Below are 8,038 nucleotides of genomic sequence, written 5' to 3'. Positions count from 1 at the left end.
GATCAAATGAGGAAGTGGGAATTTGCATGCATTAATTAAAATTGTGTTTTGCTGCACATTAACTTTCATGTCTTTTGTTAGCATGGGCCACGTTAAGTACAAAGAAGAAAGGAAAGAAAATAAATCATGATCCTAAAAAGTGTTCTTGGGCTTGCAACAAAATAGCGCTTTTCGTTAATTATCATTTGATGTGGGCTGTCAAAAGTTAATACCCAGGTTGTGAGTCGGTAGGGCTTTTCTTGGAGGGTACTCTTGTGATATTATTATAAGGAGATAATTGGCTGACGGTGGAAAAATTGGATTGGGGCACAATAGGAGCCACAATTTTGGTGTTGGTGGACGCAATATAATATACACAGAAGAAGATTATTATTATTATTATTATAAAGGGTGATTGGAGCCTACAGAGAAGGAATAATGAGAAGATATATATACACATAGGCCGGTCAATAAAGTCCACGTGATTGGAATTAAAAGAAGCAGGCAATTATTTTTGAAGCTGCAGAGCATTAATCGGTTCGTTTGTGGTTTGGTTTTACATGTTGAACATTATTTTCTTCATTTAATATTTATGAGTAGCTAAACTATTATAACTACCTAGGTTGTGATGATTATTGATTTTGTTTCATAGTTTATTTGGTTTTAATTGATCACATGACGTATTATTATTGAAAGACTTTATTTAACTTAATCTTTGATATGTTAAAATATTGTTTTTATATAATTATTGCTTGAGATTCCACATATTACTTTGATTGATTGATTGTGTGTTGTTCGGTTAGGGTTCTACGTTTAGGTCATAGACTTGGTGTTTTTGATCTCGTTGTGGTTAGTACTACCATAGGAATCTTGAGTGAGATTAATTATTGAAATTTAATAGGTTCACCTTCCTTGCGACCGAGAGGTAATAGGGAGTCGGTTTGTTCGTATTTTTTTTCGGTTAGGTTAGAATTGTGCGAGAGCGAGTTTTGGTCTTGTCCGGTTTAGTTTTGAGTGCAAATAAGTGTCTTAGATCGGATTAGATTTTGTTACTCCTTTATCCCTATAATTGCTAGTACCAAATTTTAGTGGGTTTTGTGTTCTTGAGTCCGAGAGGAGATGCGTCATTTGGGTCCTTAGTAATCTTAATCTCAGTGCATTTATTCAATCTTCTTAGATTTGTGAGGGTTAGTTGGTGAGACCAAGAGGTGATATAGCGAACTTTAAAGAGCCTTAGTTGATTATTTCAAGATCTCAGTGTCGTGTGATTAGTTAATTCCGTTAGCCGTTAAACTGTCAATAGGATTCTTGCCTATGTAGTCGTTTCTCCATATTTGTTAAGAGCTCCGTTAGTGCCGTTAAGTTTTCCAATTAGTTTCTTTAAGTTAAGTTATGTTAAGTTAGTTTTAAATTAATTAAAATAAAATAAAATAAAATAAAATCAATTAAATATTATTAGGTAGGACTTGGATCAAGGTCTATAATCTGAGCCGTTCTCACGTGTCTTCGAGTTCGATATCCGGACTTTCCTCATCTTTGCTATACGCGACCGGTACGCTTGCCGTTTGTGTGAACAAGGATATATTATTTGGTTTTTAAAGGTTAGTTGCGATTCGTGTTTATTATTTTTATATATTTTCGCACATCAAGTTTTTAGCGCCGTTTCCGGGAACACGGTTTGAGGCGATTAGAGAACGACCCGAGTTTGGGGACTTACCTGTTTCTTCTTACTTGCTTATTTGTTTTTAGTTTAAATTTAGTTTAGTTAATTTTAGTTTTTTTTTTTAGTCGTATGCGTCGATACCGAGAAAGTCCAGCCCGAGAGAGAGCGTTCTATTTCACCGACAGGCTCTTCTTCTTCTTCTTCTAGGGATAGGAACATGGGTGACTAACAACCTTGGAGAGTAGTAGCTGACTATGGTAGGCCGACTCCGAATCCTCATTCTAGCATTACCTTATCGGACGGTGTCGCCGCTGGCAACTGTTTCATTCATGCCCACGTCATGCAACTCATCAAGACCGCACTCCGATTCCAAGGGCTAGAGAGCGAAGATCCTTCAAACCGCATCGACATGTTTGTTCAAATCTGCGAAACTTTCAATATCGGCAACATGAACGATGAAGCCATCTATCTCCGTCTTTTTCCCTTTTCGCTTGCCGGCAAAGCCTACAAATGGCGGAAGTCACTACCTGCTGGATCCATCACCACTTGGGCAGGCCTTCAAGAGAAATTCGTGACCAAATTCTTTTCGCCATCTAAATTCGCTCGACTCCGTGAGGAGATTTGTTCCTTCCGCATGAAGTCCATCGAGTCATTCGGGGAAGTTTGGGAAAGATTCAAGGACCTCTTTCTTAGTTGTCCTCATCATGGTTTAGATAAGTGGATGCTCATCGAGAAATTCTACAATGGATCCACACAGCACGTGAGAGAGATGTTGAACCAGACAACTAACGAGAACCTCCTTAAAAACAAAGATCCTAATGAGTGCGTAGTCCTTTTTGATGATCTAGCAGCGAGCTACGAGGGGCACGGGGGCAGAAATTCTTCCACATCATCGAGAGGAGTACTTCAGGTTGATTTGAACACTAGCATGCAGGCACATATTGATGCTTTGAACAAACTCGTTAGAGATCTTACCGTTAAGAGCGCCACGAAGTGTGAGGTTTGCCGAGGGGGTCACGACACCATTGATTGTCCTGTTAAGCCGGGTAGCAACCAGGAGGAGGTTGACTTCGTCAACAACCCCTTGATATATCAAAACCCTGCCTTCGGCGGGAACACCAGCTAGAGAAATCAGAATAACTATCGAGGGGGACAAGCCAGTGGCTACCAAGCCCAATACCAAAACCAGCATTGCGAGAATCTATTCGGGCAGTGGAGTTCAGGTCAAGAGAGTTCGGAACAAGTGGGGAGATAGGAGAAGAAAGCCTCACTGGAGGAGATGATGGCTGAGTTACTGAAGCGATATGAGAGGAACCGAGTGACAAATGAGGCGAAATTTGCGAAACACGATGTTATGCTGAAGAACCATCCCACATCTCTAGCTAATCTTAAGCGTCGCATCGGAGAGATTTCCAGCCAGTTATCCGAGAGAGCACCAGGTTCACTACCGAGTAATACCGAGAAAAATCCGAGGGGGTTCACCAAAGCAGTGACTACTAGGAGCGGTGCAAGAAAATAAAGAATGGCTGATCCTTCGAGAGTTGTCACACCTGCGGTCGATGAAGAGGAGCAGGTGGACGAGGAGATTCAGATTGAACCTCCTCCAGCCGAGGCACACCAGCAGACTATTCCAGCGAGTATGAAGCCGGCCGGTATACCTTTATCATCATCGAACCCACCTCTCAGAGTCTACAAACCCAAATTGCCCTATCCTAGGAGACTCCGATCAGACAGAGACGAGGAGTAAAACTCCAAGTTCCTTGAACTTCCCAAGCAGCTTCACCTGAACAGTCCTTTCCTTGAGGCACTCACTCAGATGCCCAAATATGCCAATTTCCTCAAGGACATTCTTTCCAATAAGGAGAAGCTAGTTGAGGTCTCTTCTATTCTGCAGAGTCCTGGGTGCTCTGCGGTGTTGCAGATCAATTTGCCAGAAAAATGGCCAATCCTGGGAGTTTCGCGATTCCCTACATCTTAGGTGACGATACGGTTCGACATGCATTGGCCGACCTTGGAGCCAGCATCAATCTTATGCCATATTCTGTGTTCAGTAAGTCGGGTCTTTGCGAACCGTGGCCAACCTGAATGAGTATCCAACTTGCTGATCGTTCCGTAAAATACCCGCGAGGGGTGGTCGAGAACATGCTCGTTCGTATCGACAAGTTCATCTTCCCGGTGAACTTTGTCATTCTGGATATGAATGAGGATGATAGTATACTGCTTATTTTAGGCTGACCATTCCTTGCCACCACACAGGCGGTGATCGACGTCCGTGAGGGCAAACTGATTCTAAGAGTTAAGGATGATAACATCACCTTTGACATAAGACAGTCACTCAAGCACCCCAAGTCGGCGGACGACTCCCTGTATTTCGTTGACACCGTCGTATCGCATATGCGGGAGTTTTTAACTAACATTTGTGGAGCACCTAACTTGGAACCACTGATTCTTTATAGGGAGATTTCAAAGGTCGAGATGCTTGCCATGACCGCTCAGCCATTGATGGATGACACCGTGTCACCACCCCTAGATTCAGATTCAGTTGTTGAGAGCGTGCGAGACGACCCGAGAAACCGACCTTCCGTTGAGAGCCCTCCTCCTTCCTTAGAACTTAAGGATACCCGATCATTTGGAGTATGCATTTATAAAGGAAGAGAGGAAGCCACCCGTCATCATCGCGTCTGCCTTGACGAATGTCGAGAAGTTAAAGTTGTTGAAGGTGCTGAAAGAGCATAAGGAGGCAATAACATGGAATATTATCGACATAAAAGGGATTCATCCCTCGTTCTGCACTCATAAAATCCTCATGGAGGATAATTTCAAATCTGCCATTCAGCCTCAACGTTAGCTTAATCCGAAAATGCTAGAGGTCGTTAAGAAAGAAATAATCAAACTCCTTGACGCGGGAATCACTTTTCCCATCTCTGATAGCGCCTGGGTGAGTCCGGTCCAAGTGGTTCCTAAGAAGGGTGGCATGACTATCGTCACCAATGAAAGGAACGGCTTATTCCCACTAGGACCGTGACCGGTTGGGTAGTCTGCATCGACTACCGCGGACTGAACGATGCCACTAGGAAATATCACTATCCTTTGCCCTTCATTGATCAGATGCTAGAGCATTTGGCAGGTCAGCAGTACTACTGTTTTCTGAATGGTTTCTCTGGGTATTTCCAAATCCCGATCTCTCTCGATGATCAGATTAAAACCATATTCACTTGCCCCTACGACACATTTGCCTACAAAAGTATGCCTTTTGGACTATGTAACGTTCCGGCTACATTCCAGCGATGTATGGTGGCGATCTTTCACGATATGATCGAGGACTCCATGGAGGTCTTCATGGACGATTTTTCTATCTTCGGAAATTCTTTCGATCATTGCCTTTCCAACCTTGATAGGATGATGGCTTGTTGCGTTGACACCAACCTAGTCCTCAACTGGGAGAAGTGTCACTTCATGGTACGCGAGGGGATCGTTCTAGGACATAGGATCTCGAGTGCGGTGATCGAGTGATTGAGCTAAAACTGAAACCATTTCCAAACTTCCCACGCCTACTTCTGTGAGATCCATCCGTAGCTTCTTAGGTCATGTTGGTTTCAATCGCCGGTTCATCAAGGATTTCTCAAAAATTGCGAGAGGGCATTTGATTTTCTAAATGACAAACTCGTTAACGCCCCGGTCATGATTACTCCTGACTGGACTTTACCATTCCAAATGATGTGCGACGCGAGCGACTATGTCGTTGGAGCAGTGCTTAGACAGCGGAAGGAGAAGAACTTCCACCCGATCTACTATGCTAGCCGGACCCTAAACAGTGCTAAGGAGAATTACACCACCACTGAGAATGAGTTGTTAGCTGTAGTGTTTGCATTCGATAAGTTTAGGTCCTATCTTGTTTTGTCCAAAACAGTCGTCTACATGGATCATGCTGGCATTCTTTATCTTTTCAGCAAGCAGGACGCAAAGCCTCGTCTTATCCGATGGATCCTACTGCATTAGAAGTTTGATATTGAAATCCATGATAAAAAAGGAGTCGAGAATGTGACGGCCGATCACTTGTCACGTATTGAGAAAGCCTATATTTGAAATGTTGGGGCCAACATCAATGACCATTTCCCGATAGAGAATCTCATGATTGTCAGAGCCCAGGATGACGGCTACCCGTGGTTTGCCAATATCACAAACTTTCTCGTCAATGGTTCCCTCCCTAAGAGGATGTCTCACCAGCAAAAGAAGAAATTCTTTGTTGGCGTTAATTTCTATATCTGGGACGACCCGTTTCTGTTTCGTATAGGTGATGATCAACTGGTGAGGAGATGTGTGGATGTTGAAGAAGGGTGGCATATTTTGAGCCACTATCACGAGGGACCGACAGGAGGTCACCATGGTGTTGTTCTTACTGCTTAGAAGGTCTTCGATTCAGGATTTTATTGGCCTTTGATTTTCAAAGATGCTCATGCGTTCGCTAAAAGTTGTGATTGATGCCAGCGTGTCAGTAATATCTCATCTCGAAATGAGATGCCCCAAAATGCTATTCAGGTTTGCGAGGATTTTGACATTTGGGGTATTGATTTTATGGGCCCGTTCCCGTCGTCTAGAGGGAACAAGTACATACTTGTGGAAGTTATATACGTCTCCAGGTGGGTCGAGGCCAGAGCCTTGCCCACTAACGACGCCCGAGTTGTAGTGAGATTACTGAAAAATCTTTTCTCTCATTTGGGTGTACCGAAATCCTTGATCAGCGATCTAGGTACTCACTTCTGCAACACGCAAACGGAGAAGGCGTTGCAACTCTATGGGGTCACCCATCGGCTTGCGACTGGCTACCACCCACAGACTAGTGGATAAGTGGAGGTGAGTAACCGGGGCATTAAACATATTCTTGAAAAGACGGTTGGGCTAAACCGAAAGGATTGGCCTGACAAATTAGATGATGCTTTGTGGGCTTTCCATATAGTGTACAAAACTTCGACCGGTTCCACACCGTTTCAGATGATTTATGGGAAAGCCTGCCATCTGCCTGTTGATTTGGAGCACCGTGCTTCTTGGGCGCTTCAGACAGTTAACCTCGATCTTTCATCCGCGAGTAAGAATCGTTTCCATCAGTTGCATGAGTGAGAGGAGCTGCGGGATCATGCATATGCGCATTCATATAGTTATAAGCAGCGAACGAAGGAACTGCATGATCGTAATTTGAAGGGAAATAAGCAGTTCAAGTGTGGGGATCGGATTTTGCAATATAATTCCCGATTATGGTTATTTACGGGGAAGCTGAATTCCCGATTGTCAGGCCCGTTCACCATTACTGAAGGTATTCCCGTATGGCACAATTAAGATAGAAGACGAAAGTGGGAAGTTCAAGGTGAACGGTCACAGGTTGAAGCACTATATATGTGAGACGGTGGAGCAGACGGCTGAGGTCTTGTACCTGGATGCCTTTACAGATGAATGGGCGTGATAGAGAGGTCAGGCTGAGGACCCGTTAAACCAAGCACTCTCGGGAGGCAGCCCAGGTTTTCGTTTATCTGTTTTCAATTTTTGTTACTACGGATCCTCCCGATTGAAGCCGCTCGTACTCAATATCCATTTGAGCAGCTAATTTTGATGGTGTTCTATTTGTATTTATTTATAATAAAAAAAACAAAAACAAACAATAAAAAAATAAAAAAATTTATAAAAATAAAAAAATACAAAAATTTGTTTATTTCTAATGTTTTGTTTTCTGTGTTGTACGCCACTACATGCGAGCGAGTTTGAATTATTGCAGGTTTATTATGCGCATTGTAGCTTTGATGGAGTTTTGAAACTGATTCTCCCGAGGTTGTGGTTGCGAATGAAATGATATACGGTCGTTTGATTGATACACAGCTGGTGAATAATCTGCATATAAACCAGCGGAGTAACCCGTCCTCTGTTTTATTGTTGAAAATTTTAAGTTCTATTTTTATTTTATTTTTCTTTCTTTTCCTTGTTCTCATCGAGAACGATTTCGATCTAAGTGTGGGGATGAAGTTTATTTTACTTAGTTGTAGAAAAAAAATAATATTTAAAATATATATGTCGGTCCGTAACGATCATTCAAACTCACAATAAATGTCACAACCCACACAGATAACCGTGTCGACAAGAAGGTTGGTGACTGTACTATTTAGGGTAAGAACAAATGTTTGTTAACGGCGGAATCAGAAACAAACAGGAGTGTTGCTTAATGACTAATAAATGTAACAAACACAAACATAACTCAAAAGATTTCCATTTATAGAAAGGTTTCATACAAATGTAAATCGATTAGGGTTTCTTGTAAGGAATGTTTGTCCGCATTAAATTTAGGACAGCCTTCAAACTCAATCAGGAATATTCGATTAGGTCTAAAAAGTGTAAAGTGGCAAAATCCAT

General features: G+C 42.5%; 1 non-coding gene across 1 annotated transcript; it reads right to left on the bottom strand.

The window, feature by feature from the left end:
• Positions 1-2,246: 2,246 nt before the first annotated feature.
• Positions 2,247-2,353, bottom strand: LOC143574595 (small nucleolar RNA R71). Its single transcript, XR_013142626.1, has one exon. It is a non-coding gene; the product is annotated as a small nucleolar RNA R71 (small nucleolar RNA).
• Positions 2,354-8,038: the final 5,685 nt, after the last annotated feature.

Source organism: Bidens hawaiensis, unplaced genomic scaffold (genome assembly GCF_021521415.1).
Source record: "Bidens hawaiensis isolate Kalapana, Puna unplaced genomic scaffold, B.hawaiensis_p1.1 tig00027065_1, whole genome shotgun sequence".
Classification (NCBI taxonomy): Eukaryota; Viridiplantae; Streptophyta; class Magnoliopsida; order Asterales; family Asteraceae; genus Bidens; species Bidens hawaiensis.
Note: the sequence above shows the minus strand (reverse complement) of the source record. Positions and strands in the feature narration are given on the sequence as shown.